This window comes from Alligator mississippiensis, chromosome 7, assembly GCF_030867095.1.
Source record: "Alligator mississippiensis isolate rAllMis1 chromosome 7, rAllMis1, whole genome shotgun sequence".
In the NCBI taxonomy this organism is placed as follows: domain Eukaryota; kingdom Metazoa; phylum Chordata; order Crocodylia; family Alligatoridae; genus Alligator; species Alligator mississippiensis.
The window spans coordinates 13923044-13942553 of NC_081830.1; positions in this window are offsets into that span (position 1 = coordinate 13923044).

The window sequence follows — 19510 nt, forward strand, 5'->3', positions numbered from 1 at the left end:
AAGTTTATCAGGGGTGACCACCAGTATCTGGGGGAAGGTTTGTTCACCAGAGCGCCCCAAGGGATGACAAGATCAAATGGCCACAAACTACTACAAGACCGTTTCAGACTGGACATAAGGAAGAATTTCTTTCCTGTCCGAGCCCCCAAGGTCTGGAACAGCCTGCCACTGGAGGTGGTTCAAGTGCCTTCATTGAACACCTTCAAGATGAAACTGGATGCTTATCTTGCTGGGATCCTATGACCCCAGCTGACTTCCTGCCCTTTGAGCGGGGGGCTGGACTCGATGATCTTCCGAGGTCCCTTCCAGCCCTAATATCTATGAAATCTATGAAGTTAGAGAAAAGGCTGTGGGAATTGGGCTTATTTAGTGTGAAGAAGAGAAGACCAAGTAGGTGTTTAATAGCAGCCTTCAACTCCCTCAAGGGCGGTTACAAAGAGTATGGAGCCAAATTGTTCTCAGTGGGGGCAGATGATCAAACAAGGAGCAATGGTCTCAAGTTGCAGCAAGGGAAGTTTAGGCTCAATATTAGGAAAAACTCTCCCATGAGGAGAGTAATAAAGCACTGGAACAGATTACCCAGAGAGGTTTGGGAACACCCACCCATGGATGTTTTAAGACCTAGCCAGACAAAGCCTTGGGTGAGATGACCTAGTTGAGGATGGTCCTGCTTTGAGCAGAGGGCTGAACAAGATGATCTCTGGAGGTCCCTTCCAACCCTAATTTTCTATGATTCTATTAGTCATAGGTTTAGAGCAGAGTTAGCTACAGGTAAAACATCTCTCAGAGCTTTACAACACTACTTCGCTCATATAATAATAGAATTAGGGTTCAAACAGACCTCAAGAGGCTATCCACCCCAACTGGAGCATATCAACCGTGGCTTTTTCGATGCCAGTCTTAAAAACCTTTAAGGATGGAGATTTTACAACCTCACTCCCTTTCAGCTCTGTGCAGGAGTTCCCTTTGCTTCTTTGCTTCAAGCACCTTGCTAAAACTAGCTTCAAATCGCACAACAGGATGAGTTCCTGTCAGTCAAAACAATCCAATTCATTACTTTCAAAATTGCCCTTTTTGGATTTCAATTCTGGGCACTTTCCTAGACTGCCAGAAGTATTTTATGTGAGCTGAAATATTTCTTTTTCTTTTGGAAAATCTTGTTCTCTGGGGAATGATGGAAAATGTTGACTATTCTTCTTTATTTGAAATAACAACACAGTTCATATTTTGCAGGATCTCCCATGGGATAGCAGTCCCAATTTCCTTGCAGTTATAGAGTACTGGATTGTGGTCTCTGCTTAGAAAGGATGTAGAAGGAAACTCGGTAAAGCCACACTGTTGGCTGTATTGGAGTTCTTAGTATAGGCTGCTTGTTGGAAAGGTGAAAGGAGCCGCTACGTGTCATGGAAACACTGAGGGACTGGAAGCTTGAACATAATTTGGGATTACCATAGTTAAACCTGAGGATGTTGGAAGGTGAATTAACTATCTACAGCTTCCCTATAGTGAAATACAAAGACAACCAAAACCCAGCGTCACTACAGTCATGACGTGCACAGGAGCCCAAGTGTGTAGACGCTTACAAGAAATCATTTCCATCCCTTTGGCATTGTGTGGAGGAAAACCATTAGCTCCCTTGCAAAACCCATACAGGAAAGCATGACTGAATGTCCCAGTACGTGCGTAATCACTGACACCTACTAGCTAAAAGCCATTATCACTCTCCTTTCAAACCTACTCATACCCTCTTTCCAGATCCCAAATAATCAAACCTCAAGAAAACTTTTTAACCCAGAAGAGAGAAAGATCCAGTGATATTCTCCACCAGGGATTAAAGGGGATATAGGAGGTATGTAAAAAATGTTGCAATAGTGCAGTAACAAATGACACCATCAGCATCAAAGATAAAATTCAATAGATACAAAGACATTAGCTAGGGCAGAGCAGCATCTTAGAGACCAACTACTTCAGGGAGACACAAGATAAAAACTAGATACAGAGGCTATTTAAAACTAAAGAAAGACAATGGACGTTGGTTCAATTAATCCGTATTAATAACACAGTTGATTGATTCTATAAAAATGTTCGGTAAAACCAGTCACTGGAGAATAACTGATACCTTCTGAATAAACCACTTCCATCTCATCAGTTTCCACAGTGCTGCTTTGATGTCCTTGTTTCTCATGCTGTAGATGACCGGATTCATCATTGGTGGGATCATGGAATAGAGAACAGACAGCATGAGGTCCAGAGCTGATGGGGACCCAGATGTGGGCTTCATATGGGCAACCATCCCAGTGCTACCCAGCAAGGCAACAACAAAGAGGTGGGGAAGACAGGTGGAAACTGCTTTATGCCGGCCCTGCTCAGAGGGGATTCTCAGTGCAGTAGTGAATATCTGAATATAAGACACAAATATAAAACCAATGCAACCAGCACTTAAACATGCATTAGAGATAATAATCTGAATTCCACTAGTAAACACCTCTGAGAAAGAGATCCTAAGGAGCTGGGGGACTTCACAGAAGAACTGGTTGACGATGTTGGAGTGGCAGAAGGGCAGCCTAAAGGTGTTACCCGTGTGCAGGGCAGAGAACAGAAGAGCAGCGCTCCAGGCCGCGGCTGCCATTTGCAGACAAGCTCTCCTGTTCATCACTGTCGCATAGTGCAGTGGTTTGCAGATGGCGATGTATCGGTCGTAAGCCATGATGGTGAGGATGGCGAGGTCTGCTGAAATGAAATAGTGGAATAAAAAAATTTGGGTGACACACCCAGAATAGGAAATCAGCCTGGTGTTCAGCATGGCATTGGCCATGGATTTGGGAACAATGACAGAGATGGATCCGATGTCGAGGATGGACAGATTGAGGAGGAAGAAGTACATCGGGGTGTGGAGGTAGCAGTCAAAGGCTATGAGCGTGATAACAAGAAGATTGCCAATCAGGGCTGCCAGGTATATTATTAGAAAAGTGGCCAAGTGGAAGAGCTGCAATCCCAGGGCATCGGAGAACCCCAGGAGCAGGAACTCATTCACAGCGGTGCAATTGGACATCTTCATCCACATTGCATTTTGGGATGCCTGTGGAGGGAAAGGGAACGACTGTGTCAGGACAAGAGGAAGTAGGAGAAAAAACACAATTGTCCTGGCCACAATTCTCCATGACTTGATTGTTTTAGAGGTCCACCTGATTTTCAGTTGAAATGGAGTTTTCTGATAGAAAACAGGTTATCTAAAGTGACAATATTTTTCAAAATACATTTAAATTTTTTTTTTAGATAATTGTGGCATTTCATTGAAAAAGTGGAAAGGAAAGGTATTTTATCAGAGCTTTTGCCGACACCCTGTCACTGCCACTCACTAATGCTCATACATTTCCCACGTCTGTGAAAGCGGAGAAGTTGTCATTGCACGATCACACTGGCATAAACTGCTCCATCTCCTTTCTAGTCCAAGGGGCCATGTCAGTTCACATCCAGTGCAGGTCCATTGCAAGTCCATGTGATGTGGGGAAAGGGAATAATTATAACCCCAGATCCTATCATTCCATGAATGTTGGTGCCTGAATCTTACCCATAGGCAGCTGAGCATGATATTATGAAGTCATAAAGGTCATCCCATAGTATTTCCATTTTCCTAGGGACATAGAGTTTAAGATGCTGGCTGTGTCCAGGCTCTAAGTCACCTGGGAAGATTGCAATCAAATGGCTGGCAGGAGGTGCACAAGGCTGTGTGTTCAAACTGGCTTCAAGTCTCAGAAATATATATATGCATGGGCTTTCAACAGCCCTGCATGGTCCCTACATTTTGTAAGTCATGTATGTCAAAGATATTTGAACTTTTCTTTGTCTGTTCTGTCTGAAAATCTTCAGTGGCCAGCAAACTAGATGACTCTTGGTACTTCAGGGGTTACTGATAAAGGGGGAGACATGCTAGCAGGGCAGCTCCAAGCCCAGGGCAGGTTGCGATGCACAGGGCAGGTCTGCCTGCCATGCTGCCGACCTGTGGTCATGGCTATTTCCCCCCTCCACAAAGGCAGTACCTTGGGCTGCCTCCCTGCTTCCCCACTCACTTACATTAGTGTAGGAATGGTAAACATTTCAGGACAGAAATATGTCATTCTTCATTAAATACCTATATGTGTACTTTTTATGACAAGTGTAGATATTTTATTAAATGGAGAATAAAGTTCGGAAAGAACTTTAAATATAATTCATTATATTTTTTCTAAAAGATCCTCTCTATTAAAACCCAAACATTATGGAATTGAATATATTACTTACTTCACTCATTTTAATGGTTTTGTCTTCAGTTTCCTACATTTAATCCTTCAATGCCAGGGCAGCTTGATTGATGACTATCTACTCTTCCCTCCCGTCTCTTGTCCCCCCATCACTGTGCTATCTAGATGCCAGGGGTGCAGGTTTCTCAGGGTCGTGCACTCCTCGCTGTGCAGGAGAACTGAGAGGAGTTGACCCAAAACAATGAGTCCCTGAAGAAGAGCTGGGCGTTCAGCTATCTTGGAGCTTTACTGCAATGAAGGGACTGAAGTCGCAGTCAGTGAGTTGTCTATGTATATGTTGGGAGGTCTTGTGGGATTGTTTCCCTAGAGCCCTGCACAGCTCCGAAGCAGAGCCCATGGGCAAACACGCTAGATTCACAGATATTGAATCCAGAAGGACTGTCCATAGTCTCCCATTGGACCTACTGCTGACTACCTGTCAGAGGATCTCGCTGTGGCTTGTAACAGGCTGCATCTATCATGGGGCCGATGTTTCTAGGCTTTGCTAGTAGCAAAGTGGGGATGAGGGGAATTTTTTTTCCCTCTTGGTGCTAAGGGTGTGAGGGTCCCCATCTCCCTACAACCCTGCCTTCTTCAGCAGCCCTGGGTGTTGACTGCAGCCCAGGCTAAAGAGTTTTTCCTTTCAGCCAATGGACCTGCCATTCACCACATTTGGGGACAGGGAGGAAGTTTATTGCAGAATCCAATGGGTAGAGACTTGTGGGTGATGAGGGTCCTTTCTCTGTAATGGGATGAGAGTGCTGTCTTCTTGGTATATCCTGAATGTATTTAAAAGCACTTTCAGAAGCAGGAGGCTGACAGCCTTCATTTCCTTCTTTTACCTATGGCAAATTATGGTAGTTTTAGTGAAAGTGGGCAATATACCTTGTAGTGGTGTGACAGGGTGTCTGCATAATTTTAGAACCAGTTAAAACAAGGTTTCATATGGGATAGCTTGGATAGGTAAAATGCTGCCTTCAGCAGGGGCCTGAACCTCCCGAGCTGCTTCCAGTCCTACTTTTGTATTAGTCTGTGATTTATCACACTTCCCTTGTACATGGGACCATCTCCTGGTCAGTTCCCAATTTGGACTCTAAAATGAACACCATCTTGATCCCCAGGGAAGTCTTAGTCAGAGTCCTGACTGCTCTTTCTTCCTAAGTACTGCAATGGAGGACAGCACACATGGCCAGGAGGGTGCAGGAGTAGAAAGAGAGGGACCAGTGACATGGTAGCATGTGGTAGACGAGGAGATGAGGCTGATGCATACTGACCTTAGCTTGGGGGAAAAGTGGTATAATATCCATATACATTTTAAGATTGGAGATCTGAAGAAATGGGGGCAAGGGCCAGAGGGAAGAAGGACAAAGGGGAGTAGAGACAGGGAGAAGAGAGACAATCCAAAACCCCAGTAAAGTAGGTTCAGATTAGGTATCAGGAGCACATCTTCACTGATGGACCAGTGGGGCAGTGGACTAGACTGATTAAGGTGTTGTGCAATCTGCATCATTGGAGGTATTCACAGGGATGGAAAAGTATTGGTCAGGCATGATCTAGAAATAGCTACATCCATGTTCGTCTCTGGTTATTTCCAATTCCTCTGGTTTTTGCTGGTTGCTGCATGGGATCAAGAAGCATTTTGTTTCCCCCTCCTTTTCCTACATGAGTCATGGGGGGTTTACTACCTTTAGAAGCAGTGGTTGTTGGCTGAGATCAAGGTTGGGGGTTTTGAATGACATGCCGAAGCTCCTGCTCAAACTAAAGCCCCAAAATCATGAGCTAGAAAGTCTTGCCCCACCACTCTGGGTCAGACAAATCCCTATACCTGCAGTCATAGAAAGACTATGTCCAATTGGATCATGCCAACCATGGAGTTGTCTAGCCCACTCTTAAGAACTTACTAGGAAGGAGCGTCTACCACCTGTCTGCCTTCCAGTTCTACACAGCCTTCTTGCATCTGTTTCTTGTATTAAAAGCACATTGCCCAACCTAACTTCATATTGCCCAACGCTATGAGTCCCTATCAGTCAAGATAAACTAATTCATTACTTTCAAAATTCCGGTTTGGGTATCAATTCTGGACAGTTACCAAAACTCTCAGAAGTAATTAACTTGAGCTGATAATTTTCTTTTTTTTTTTTTTTTCTTTTGGAAACTGCTGTTCTCTGGGGAATTCTGGGAAATGTGTTTTACTTTCAAAAGAGAAAGCATAATCAACATTTCATACCTTGCTGGATCTTCCAAGGAATCAAAGTCCCAATTTCAATACGGATGTGCAGTAACAGACTGTGGTCTCTACTCAGTTTCCTTTTACGTCCAATCTAAACAAGGCCACACTATCTGCATTATTGGAGCTCTTGACATAGGCCACTTGTTGGAAAGGTGATAGTATCTGCTACCAGTCATGCAAGGATTTAGTGGATAGCAACATGTATGTCATTAGGGTTTGACGTAGTTTAATAAGCTGCCAAAATCCCCAGGTTTAATTCTCTACAGTTTCCCTATAACAGAATACAAGAACAACCAAAATCCAGCAACACTACACTCATGACATGCACAGGAGCTGTAGTGTGTACTCGCTTACAAGAAATCATTTCCATCTCTTCAGTGCTGTGTGGAGGAAAACCCTCAGCTCCATTGCAAAACATGGACAGGAAAGCATGGAAAGCAGGAAAGCCCCAGCACCCGAGTAATGACTGACACCCACTATCTAAATTCCATTATTACTCCCTTTTAAAGATTCTCATACCCACCTTCCAGATCTGAAATAATCAAACCTCAAGAAAACTTGTTAACCCAGAAGAGAGAAAGATCCAGTGATATTCTCGACTGGGGAATCTTACAAATATTTAAGGTATGTACAAGCTGTTGTAATAGTGCAGTAACAAATGGCAATGTCAGCATCAAAGATGAAATGCCACAGATACAAAAAGATTAGCTGGAGAGAGTGGTATCTTAGAGACAACTAGTTCGGTGACAAGTGGGTTTAGAATTAGATAGAAAGGTTATTTAAAAAGGTGTAAACATAAAGAAACACAACTGGCATTAGTTAACTAAATCTGTATGAATAACACAGTTGATTGTTTCTATAAAAAAGTCCCTAATTGACACTGGTGGAGTTAATAGGTACTAAAACAGATCAGTTTCTATAAAAAATGTTCACTGAAACCAGAGTCACTGGACAATAACTGACATCTTCGTCACAATAAACCACTTCCATCTCACCAGTTTCCACAGTGCTGCTTTGATGTCCTTGTTTCTCATGCTGTAGATGACCAGATTCATCACTGGTGGGATCATGGAATAGAGAACAGACAGCATGAGGTCCAGAGCTGATGGGGACCCAGATGTGGGCTTCATATGGGCAATCATCCCAGTGCTTCCCAGCAAGGCAACGACAAAGAGGTGGGGAAGACAGGTGGAAACTGCTTTATGCCGGCCCTGCTCAGAGGGGATTCTCAGTACAGTAGTGAATATCTGAATATAAGACACAAATATAAATCCAATGCAACCAGCACTTAAACATGCATTAGAGATAATAATCTGAATTCCACTAGTAAACACCTCTGAGAAAGAGATCCTAAGGAGCTGGGGGACTTCACAGAAGAACTAGTTGATGATGTTGGAGTGGCAGAAGGGCAGCCTAAAGGTGTTCCCCGTGTGCAGGGCAGAGAACAGAAGAGCAGCGCTCCAGGCCGCGGCTGCCATTTGCAGACAAGCTCTCCTGTTCATCACTGTCGCATAGTGCAGTGGTTTGCAGATGGCGATGTATCGGTCGTAAGCCATGATGGTGAGGATGGCGAGGTCTGCTGAAATGAAATAGTGGAATAAAAAAACTTGGGTGACACACCCAGAATAGGAAATCAGCCTGGTGTTCAGTATGGCATTGGCCATGGATTTGGGAACAATGACAGAGATGGATCCGATGTCGAGGATGGACAGATTGAGGAGGAAGAAGTACATCGGGGTGTGGAGGTAGCAGTCAAAGGCTATGAGCGTGATAACAAGGAGATTGCCAATCAGGGCTGCCAGGTATATTGTTAGAAAAGTGGCCAAGTGCAAGATGTGCAATCCCAGGGCATCGGAGAACCCCGGAAGCAGGAACTCATTCACAGCGGTGCAATTGGACATCCCGAGTGACAGGGAGTTTTGGTTCTGCTCAGGCTGCAGCATCTCTTACAGTCTGTAAATGTGGCCTTCTGTTTCCCCAGACTTTCCATGGAGGCCCTGGCATGTGCCATTTCAAAGAGCATTAGGAAAAGAGTGGCAGCGTCCCTCTGCAAAGAGAGAACTTGGCCACTCCTTGAAAGCCTGCAGACGAACCATGAAGGGATGTGCCAGCTGGCCAGGTATGAAAGGCAGGTTGCATTGCATCCGTGCTCTAGGCAGTGGGAAGAGCGGTGTGTCAACAGATAAAGTGATCCCCTCCAGATTATTGTACCAAAAATGGGTTAAGTGTCACAACCATCTGCGACTGGTGATGTGGTGGCAGAGTGTGTCCGCAATCTAACCCTCCATGTGAGCAGCGCGTGATCACCTGCGGCCTAGCCAACCAAAAACCACCTAACGGGCATGGCTGGCTGTCCAGCATGTCCATGTGTTCCAGAACTTACCATCAGGGGAGCTTTTGGATTGGCTAAACATTTTATATAGGGGACCACACACCTTGGTGCGGGGTCCCCGGGCTCCGACTCTCGAGACAGACCGATCACCTGTCTTGGGGCCTGGTCAGACCCCTAGGTCACCAGCAGAAGCTGCTCTGGTTGTTCCAAGCGCCATAGCTTACTGCCTCGCTTCACCCGCCACCTGTCGCTTGTCTTGCCGTTGTATATAGTTTATCATCTGTATTGTTCTCCAAGTTATATCACCTACCAAGTGTTCAACTGTTCTGTAAGTAAACTTCAAGTTCTATTTCACCCTCTCATTGCCTCCGGTATACATCTCTCTCTCGCACCTGGCATACCCGAGCGTGTCTGGGTTGGTGTCACCACCCGGTGCCCCACTCAGGACGCGACTGCAGCCGTTTTCCCACACATCTTGCGGAGAACGCGCCCCACATGGTGACGAGGATGGGATCCGGGGAAGACAGAATAGAGGGAATTAGTCAAATACTGCCCATGGCGCAGTGAGAGGCACCAAACCTCTGATTCAGATGAATTGCGGGCACATATTGCCTAACATCAGGCAGGAGGGAGGACTGAGAATTTGATTGCTGGCTACTTCTCACTCTGGGGAGAAGAGGGAGCTGGGAAGGAGTGGGCCGCCCAACTAAGCCCCAGCTCTTTTGGATATGTGGTGAGCAGGAGAAGGGTCGTGTACTGACCCGCAGGACAAGACAAAAACACTGTCCCTGGCCCGAGTAAAAGCAAAGGGCACAGACACTCTGCATCCCGCCCAGGAGTTTGCCCGATGCATTCAATATGTATGGGAAGGTGAGGAAAGAACACCCTCGGACCAGTTCCAGTTCAACTGTCCGACTCTGGTGCCCCAGTCGCACGGCCACGAGCTACTTGCTTGGCTCCGAGAAAACCTGGAGATGGAGGGCCGCACTGCGACCACATGTTTAGGACCAAGGTGGAACAAGGAAATGATGCAGGTCCACCTCCGTCCTACGGGGAGGGGGCATCGGGTGAAACGCTGTATCCACCTTATCCATCAGATACAGTAATGACTTCAGCAGCCGCTTGTCCACTTAAACATCAAAAGCCAAAGCATTTTCAGTTCAATTCACAAAGACAGCCACAGCTGTTGCCTCAAAGAACACCACAAGAGAAAAAGATGCTTGGATTTCTTTTACAGCGAACAACACTCACCAAGCAACAGTTGCGCGCTCTGGGGGACACAGGCCAACAACAACTGGTGCAAAAATTAGAATTCACATATATACAGAGACGAAAAGACGAATAGCCGCTGCCGATCGGGCCGACAGCGATGACCTCGGACCCGACCCCTAAATCTGCGCTTATGTACCCGGCTCGTCGTTTATAATCCCATTAATCTAGCAGTACAACATAAAGTCCCTTTCTGCAATATGGAAAAAAGTTTCTAAAAACCACAACAATCACCAAAAAGAAGACTATAAAGAATCAATCATCGAAAACCACTCAAGAATGAATATTATAAGTTCCACCCATCTATATGGCGAGACATGGCAAATCTTCTTCGACGTCTGAGAAGGTGAAAGTACAAAAAAGGTTTAGAGAGTGAGAAGAAAGAAGATGATGATGGCAGGGGGCAAGTAATAAAGACGTAAAGAGAAAGGTGATCAGATTCTATGGAACCTGTACGCGGAAGAAAGAGAAAAGGAAAGAGAGATAAAAATAGAAGGAAAAGAGGGGAACTTTGGACAGAGGGAGTGAAGTGAAGAAGAATAATGTCGTGAATGGACAGAAAGACAGTGTCGAGACGTCAAGAAAAAACCTGCGCCAAAGCAAAGTACCACCCGGCGGAACATCAAAAGAAAGATCAACTCCTCGCTCACTATAATTATAACCTGTTGAGCTATAACCCAGTTACTGCGCATTGTTGTTTGTGTTTTCTTTTAGGTTCATCTCACCATCAGCGTTCACCATCAGTATCCGAGACCCAGAGAGAGAGAGAGCACGCCACCGTCGACACCAAAGCCCGGCGCGTGACGTCGCTATGACTCCTACAGAAGCTCTTGTGACTGAACTTTTCCTAGTTACTCTGGTTATGTGTATTTGTGTCTGCATTATTTGTTGTTTACTTCGATCTATTAAGGACAACCTTGGTTCATTGTCAACCTTTGTATATACTCGTTTACAATTTGAACATCTTGAACGAGACGACGACGATGTGACCGACTTATAATGTTTCGTGCAATAATCTGGCAGAGGTCAAGGGGGCATGTCAACAGATAAAGTGACCCCGCCAGATTATTGTACCAAAAATGGGTTAAGTGACACAACCATCTGCGACTGGTGATGCGGTGGCAGAGTGTTTCCGCAATCTAGCCCTCCATGTGAGCGGCGCGTGATCACCTGCGGCCTAGCCAACCAAAAACCACCTAACGGGCATGGCTGGCTGTCCAGCATGTCCATGTGTTCCAGAATTTACCATCAGGGGAGCTTTCGGATTGGCTAAAAATTTTATATAGGGGACCGCACGCCTTGGTGCGGGGCCCCCAGGCTCCGACTCTCGAGACAGACCGATCACCTGTGTTGGGGCCTGGTCAGACCCCTAGGTCACCAGCAGAAGCTGCTCTGGTTGTTCCGAGCGCCATAGCTTACTGCCTCGCTTCACCCACCACCTGTCGCTTGTCTTGCCGTTGTATATAGTTTATCATCTGTATTGTTCTCCAAGTTATATCACCTACCAAATGTTCAACTGTTCTGTAAGTAAACTTCAAGTTTTATTTCACCCTCTCATTGCCTCCGGTATACATCTCTCTCTCACACCCGGCATCCCCGAGCGTGTCTGGGTCGGTGTCACCACCCGGTGCCCCACTCAGGACGCGACTGCGGCCGTTTTCCCACACATCTTTCGGAGAACGCACCCCACACGGTGGAGGGAGAACTTTCCATGCTGAAGCTGCAGGTTTGTGTGGGGCTCAAGACATGGAGCTTGTGCCCCAAGAGATGAGAGTTGCCGCCTCAGAGCAACCAAGTGTTGGCAGTGCCCAGCTGGTCACAGAACCAGTGGTTTTCTCTTGCAGAGGTCTCCTCTCATCAGGCACTGCAATGCCCAAGTTCACAGCCCAAGTCCTGAAATGGGTGAAGGCTGAGTCGCCAAACCTGAGGGTCCCAGGAACAGCCTTCCTCAGCCAGGTAAGGACCCATAGAGAATGAGCAGGTTGATGCAAAAGTGGCTGTTTGCTGTGCTTTCCCTGGGCAGTCCCCTGGTCCTCTTCCTATCAGGGAGGATCACTGGAGGCACTTGAGAGGTTTCTCTTCTGTCTTTGCCCACGCATCACCGCTTCTGCCACGTGAGAAGGAGAGGCACACAGGGATTTCCTTACTGAGCCTTCATTCTAGCCAGCAGCTCCGAGTTTTGTCCTAGCTAGTGCATCCCCCTATATGCACCCAGCATCCCAGGAAGACACAGCTCTAAGCCAAGCAGTGCCCCTATCTTCTTGCTTTGGCATCACCTCTCCCACTCACATTAAGCTCCTGTCTTGATGATTTTCCTGGTTCCAAGAAGATAATCATCCCCATGTCCAACAGGAGAGCACCACGTGCTGAGGCCCTTCCTCGTGGTGTTTTGTGGGATTCTGCTCTGGCACGGGGTACTTTTCTGCTGCAGGGCTGGGCTCTTGAGTATGACTGTGCTGGATGTCATGGACATGTTGATTTCTTTTAGCTTATGTGTGATCCATGCATTCAAGGCCAGGACCTGCTGAAGCCAGTCCTTCATCTACTGGCAGAACAAGACAGGGACCACAATTACGCCATTCAGCAGATGGCAGCCAGAGCCCTGGGGAACGTGGCACATGGTGGCCCTGTGCAGGTGAGGTCAAAATCCCTCTGCACACTCTGGAAAGGAGCTTGACCGTAGAGACCAAACAATGAGGCAGGGCTCAAAGGGTGCACAACCCCCCAAAATTTATCCAGTGTTGCTCTCTCGCCTGCTGTGGTGTCTCTAGAGACACTTGGGTGTGACAAGTGTAATTTTGGTGCAGAAGTGGGGACATTGCATCTCACAGGCATACGGGAATGTAGCCGTGAAGGCTTGCTTGGTCTGACGAAGTCCTACATGCTCTGTGAATAATGGGGAAGCCCAGAGGTGAGGAGCAGAGGTGCTGATCAGTGTGTCATGTCTTCTGTCTGTACAGCTGAAACAACACCGGATCCTCATCCTGGACACCCTGTTCTAGGCATCATTTGTGCCGTCTGTAAATGAGGTGATGCATGCGGGTATTAAATCGCTGCCCAAGGTCCTCAGCCACCTAGGCACAAGTGCAGGGCCCTTGATTTTGGCTGTCAGGACACACGTCAGGACCTTTTTTGACCACGTGAGTGAGCACCACTCACCATCCCCATTCAAAGCTCTTTGTTTGGGGCCATGTCAGAGGTGGGGGATGCACTTGCTGCCCTGTGATCCAGTCCAAACTGGAAGATTTTATTTTTTGTGGAAGAAATGAGTTCTCAGGAGGAAAAGCAAGTGAAGGGAACGGGATGACAGGTGAGCCCTTGGAGACAAGGAGGGACTCTGGGGAGACTGGGCCAGGCTGCAGCCAGGGTCATGGGGCTCTGTAGGGCTCTGGGGCTGTTCTCTGCCTAGTTGGTTCTCCTGAGCCAGAAGCAGAGCTGGGCAGAGACAAATGACCACAGGGGTGGGGGGATTTGGTTTTATTGGGATTCAGAATCAGAGCCCCTGGTGATGGCACGTTCAGAGAATGAGGCTTGCTGCTGTTCCTCACACTGAGCTGAGTGCCCCGGCTCCCATGCAGCCCATGTGGGGCAGGGGCAGTCAGAGCCCACTGCCCTGGCAGACGCCCTGGCAGGCTGGAAACCAAAGGCTCTTGTCCAGAGCTATCAGGCCCATCAGAGAAAGGTTTGGTTGTGACCACACTGTGGTTTCTTGTCCACAGAAGGATGATGCCCTGTGGACAGCATCATTTGTCCTGTTCGGCACCTTGGCAGGGTGCATAAAAACAAAATGACACAGGTGGTACAAAAGCCAGAGGCAGAGCTGGGCAGCACTGATGCTGCACCTGCAGGGCCCCAACAATGAGGCGGCCAAGGTAAAGACCAGTGACACTGATGTACTCAGACCCACCGGGTCTCCCCCAGCCCAGCCCCAGGGCAGCTCTGCCATTCCTACATCCTGTAGTGACCATCCCCTTCCCACTGGGGTAGCTTCATCCAGGCACCTCCTTGAGCTCAGGGATGCCTCCCAGGTCCAGGGCAGGGTGCACATCTGACCCCCTGTGCATGCAGGAAATCTCCCTGCATGACTTTACTGAGCAGGAGTTGGGGGTTAACTGCAGGTGCCACCTGAAAGGCAGGAGAAGTCCTCCCTTTGCCCACAGGCACTCCTCTGTACCTAGTGCCAGGCTTCTCCTGGCCAGGCCCTCCTGTGACTGGCCTGGGCTCAGTCCTGGGTCAAGATGCAAGCCTTTGCTTTGGCTCAGCAGTCAGCAAGGAGCACAAACCTGGTGTGACCATGTTTTTGAGGAGTGAAGAAGAGTTGTGGACCTCTATTACCCTTACCTGGGCCTCAGGAGGGTACAGGCAGTGCTGGCCTTTTATGTGCAGGGGTCAGGACAGCTGAAGAACGACTCACTGCTGCGAGATCTTTGCAGGCACTTGGTGAGTGAGTTTGTGAGTGGCAGGAGGTGAGGGAGGGCAGGGCTCTTTGTAGGGTGGAGAGAGGGAACGGGGCGCAGTGCCAATAACTGCAAGGCTCCAGGATCACGGGGCATGGCACAGGCCAAGATTGCTCCTTGGTGCTCTTGTTTCCTCCTGATCTCTACAAGCACGTGTTGTGAGAACACTTCTCCCCAGAGGGAGCTCACATGTCCTTGGTTCCCTCCAGGCTAAAGAAAAACCGGCACTCCTGGGAGGTCTCTGCTATAGTACCAGGTGGTATTATACAAGCACCTGGCAGAGATCTGGGCAGCAGCCATCAAATTTACTGGTGAGAGATGATGCCTGGTCCCTTTTTGTTTCCCCTCCCATGAGGATTGGTAAAGATGTGGCTGAGCAGGATCAGGCTGTAAATCAGCCTGTGCCTCAGGTTCCCCAGAAAGGATTTGGAAAGCACGATGCTCCCAGTGTTGCAAGCCTGGTGTGGACAGGGAGTCAACCAGACAGCATGAATGGGGGTGGTGGCAGAGAAGCCCTGGGCCGTGATTCAGTCGTCCCGAGTGATGAAGACATGTCTGGGACATGGTCGCCCAGCACGGCTCAGAATTGGTTAGCACCACTTCATGGCGGGGGCAGATGGGAAGGGGCACAGGCGTCCTGGGCCACAGAGTGCAGGGAGCGTGTTGGTCGTAACCACCTGTGACGGCAAACACGGCACAGGGGAACCAAAGACCTTCCTCTGGGCTGAGTTCTCCATGCGCCCTGACCGGGGGAAGCCGATCTGTTCTCCCTGTTGTGTGTTTAGGCATCATTCTGGAGTGCAGCAGCCCAGATAGTGCCCGATGGCTGAACACTGCCCACTTGCAGAGCTGTAAGTCAGAAATCCAGCCCCTGCCCTTCCCTTCTGGAGCCCAGATGAGAGGCTGCAGGGACTGAGCCCTCCTCCTGCTCTGCAGCCCAGTGCATGCGCTCTGCCCTCAGTATAGCCTAAGAGAGCCTTGCCACAAGCGGGCAGCTCCTTTCCCCTGGAGCAGCAGGGTGCAGAAGGGAAGAGCTGAATCCCTGCATCTCCTACCTGTCCTGCCCAGGCCTCCCCCCAGCCACAGCTGCCCAGGTTCTGCCTCCCTTGGCTTCCTGGGGTCCTCAGGTTGGGGGAAGTTGTAGCCACTGGGTGCCACTGCCAATCCCTCCCTGAGCAGCCTGTCAGGTCTCCTCCATCAGGTGCAAACCAAGACAAGCCAGGCCTGGTGGCAATGGCAGTTCTTGGAAAGGTTTTTGGTGAGGAAGGCAGGAGAATGTTGTCTGTAGAAGTTGTTGAGACTCTCAGCCTTCCACCTTGGGCAGCAAAGCTGCTCCGTGCCCAGCAGAATCAGCATTTCCCACAGCTGGGAATGCAGGAAACTCCAATGGAGAACCCCCAACCACGTCTGTGTGGGAGCGTTTCTGTAGTGTGGGACCCAGAGAGACCACAAGTTTGCAGGCATTGTGCACACCCCACCCCCACATCACACCTGAGCCCCATTCCCCAGGAATGACCTGCCTGTGGTGCTGCTCGCATGAGTGACCGGTGCTCCCCCAAGTTGGGAGTGTCTATTCATGAATGTCTCCCTCTCTCCTTCCAGCTCTGAGGTCTCTGGAGAAGGACTCCTCACTTGGAAGTCCAGGTCATGGCCACCCAAGCCCTTGAGGAGATTTCTAAAAGCCCTTGGGGAAGGGTACCCACTCAGAATGAAAATCATGGGCATACCTTACCCCATATAATTTCTACCTTTTGCTTTGGGTGCCTGGCGCCCCACTCAAATTGAGAGCGAGCTGCTATGAGTGCATGTGTGCACATGCACATTGTCTGTAAATTATGTTCTTTGTTCTTCTGGCTGTTGTGGCTTCTGTCCTGAACGCGGCAGAGAGAGAGGAGGGTGAAGCCTTGTAGCTTGGAAATTGTTTGTCTGCTTAGTTTGGGCATCTTGCCTTTTGGTGGGGTTGTGTGGGCAGTGAGGTGGACACTGCTGCTGAATTCAGAGCATAGGTGTTACCACATATTAACCAGGAGGTGGGGCTTTCCCAGGCAAAAGGCTAAGTACAGAAGTTTGGGGAGGCTAGATTGGGTTAAAAACTCAGCCCAGCTGGCCTAAGTCCAGCGTGACCATGGTGCAGGGGAAAGGAACTCAGTGCAGCTGGGCTGAGTTCCCAACCCCAGCCCCACCATCAGGCTGGAGACACACAGCCTAGCTGGGCTGAGTTCCTTTCCCCAGCACAATGGTTGGACGAAATGTCCAAACAGCGTCAAAACAACCTTACTGTTTTGACGAAGCGAAACAGTGAGGCTGTTCCAACTCAGAATTAAATTAGATACAAAACACTGTTCTGTCCAGACCTCGAAACTGAAGTTGGAATGGAACAGTGCCATTCTGCACAGCCCTAGCAGACATCACCATCGCCACTGACATCCCTGCATGCAATCTGACTCCTTTATCACCTGGATACATCCCAGGGGGACCTTAATTCTCCTAAAGCCTAAGCAGCTGTGGAGTGACCCTGGCACAACATGAGGCAGCTATTATGGATGTCAATGGGATGCAGGCCTATTAACTCAAGGATACCTTGGGAGACTCCCCTCTCATTTGCCCTCCTGAAGGAAACCTTCCTCCCTGTTTCTTTGGCCCATGCCCACCTTTCTCAGAAAAGAGAGCTCTGCCTGCTCGTACTGGCTACTCACATAGACCATCTCCATTAACCAACTCTCAGTGGGATCTTCTTCATGGGCTCGCCCAAGGCCTGCATAGACAACTTGTGCAAGGACTGCAAGCAGGAGATATAAAAGGGAAGCTCAGGGCCAGCTGGAGTGTGTTCACAAAACCCAGAACCATTCTAGGGGGGGCAGGGGTGACTGCCAGGACCCAGGGCAGGCTGGGGAGCAGGTCCCAGCAGGTGATGCCAGAAGACAGCTGTTTAGGTGTATCTGTATTTGCAATGAGTCCTGAGCTGTCTGCCCTCCTGTCTCACGTACTGCACAGCTGGAAGAGGTACCAGGCACCTGAGGCAGTTATCCAGCACGTTCCGGTTTGCATCCAGATTCAGTGAGGGCTTCACCTTGCTGGCAGAACAAAGAGAGGAAGAAAAGCCCTGGGTCACACTGACTGCCAGCCCCAAGGGAAAGTGGGTCTAGTGCTAAGATATGATGTGAACCTAGAACACAAAATCCAGACACCCCTGGGCAGGGCAGCTGAGAAGCTCCTTGCACTCCCTACCACTCCTAGTTGTCCCACAACCACCACCTCCAGGTCTTTCAATCCAAATCCTCAAGTGAATCAAACACATTCAAACCCTTCTGACCCCAGCTGCAGGGAGAGCAGCCTGTGACCTGAGCCCTGCATGTGTCTCTCAGCTCCACATCTGACAGGAAGAGCAATAGAGAGTTAAGGAAGGAGCTCATCTCTGAGCAGGGCTTCCCAGCACCAAGAGCCAGGGCAGGAATCACCAACCCCAGGTGCTTAATGGCAAGCATGGCCCTGAGGTGAACAGAAGAGACCTGGGAATCCATTGGTTCCTCTTTTATGAAGTCCTAAAAGGCAGAAACAGAGCTGCGATTTAGGCGAAAATGGGTGTGGAAAGAAGCCTGCCCCCACAAACCCACCAGGCTGACCTGCTAGGTAGGCCATAAGCAGAGCCAGGGCTGTGCTGGGCACTTGCCCAGGAATCCGGCTCAGGACAATGGCATCAGTGCAGGGGCACAGAGCTGTATCCCAGTCACTCACCATGCACGAGCAGCCCCCCCCGCAGAGCAGCACACAAGGCAGCCGTGCCTAGAAAGCTTTGAGGGGTGCCATCTTTCTGGGCCCTAATCAGACCTCTCATAACACTCCAATAATCCCATCCCAGCCAAGAGAGAGAACAGCCACTCCCAGGAAAACCAGTGCCACTAGGTTCCCACCAGCAACTTTGCAGTTTGGGCCCCAGTGCTCCTCCCCACTCACCAGCATGTACCCCAGGAGCTCCTCTTTGTACGTGAACTGGAAGCTCTGGGAGTTGTCAGTGTCCTGGGTGGCACGGCTGATCTCAGTGACTGACCGGATCAGGCCTGGATGGGGCCTGGGCTCAAACTGCTATGAGTGCTGAGGTGGTGGCTCTGCTGGACTGGGCCAGGCCTAGAGGAGAACCTGAGGCCCCATTTTCCAGCAAACATGTAGGTACCTTTGGACTCTCCAGCACCTGCCCAGGGAGCTGGGGGTGCATGTAGATTACGCACTTGGAGCTGGCAGTTTCAGGCTGGGCAATAGGGCTCATGTCTCCTCTCCCGCAGCTAACTGAAAGATGTGAAAAATATACAAGCTTGTTCTCTGGGTGAACAACAGATGTAGTTGCCTCAGTACCCAAAAGGGGCTGTTTGACTGCTGACGCATTAACATGAGACATGAAAAATGTGAATAGTAAAAACTGTGCTCCCCTCTGTCTCACCAGATCGCTGATGTGGAGCATGTCCCCTGGGAGAGGGTGTTACCAGAGAGAGTAGCCACTGCCAAGCTATTTTTCTCAAGGGTTTATAGGGGGAGGAAGCCTGAGAAACCCTCCAGTTCCATTACCTGCGGGAGGCTGACAATCGCAGACACCTGCACTTTACTCATGGCAGCACCAAAGTCCTCCAGTGTGCTCAGGATGAGGTCCAAGTGGCCCTTGGCTGAGAAAGCCAGGTCGTTCATGACTTGCTGGTGTCAACAGATAAAGTGACCCCCGCCAGATTATTGTACCAAAAAGGGTTAAGTGACACAACCATCCGTAACTGGCGATGCGGTGGCGGAGTGTGTCCGCAGTCTGACCCACCATGCGAGCGACGCGTGATCACAATGTTAAGTAGGGCGTGATCACCTGTGGTCTAGCCAACCAAAGACCACCTAACGGACATGGCTGGCTGGCCAGCATATCCATGTGTTCCAGGACTTACCATCAGGGGAGCTTTCTGATTGG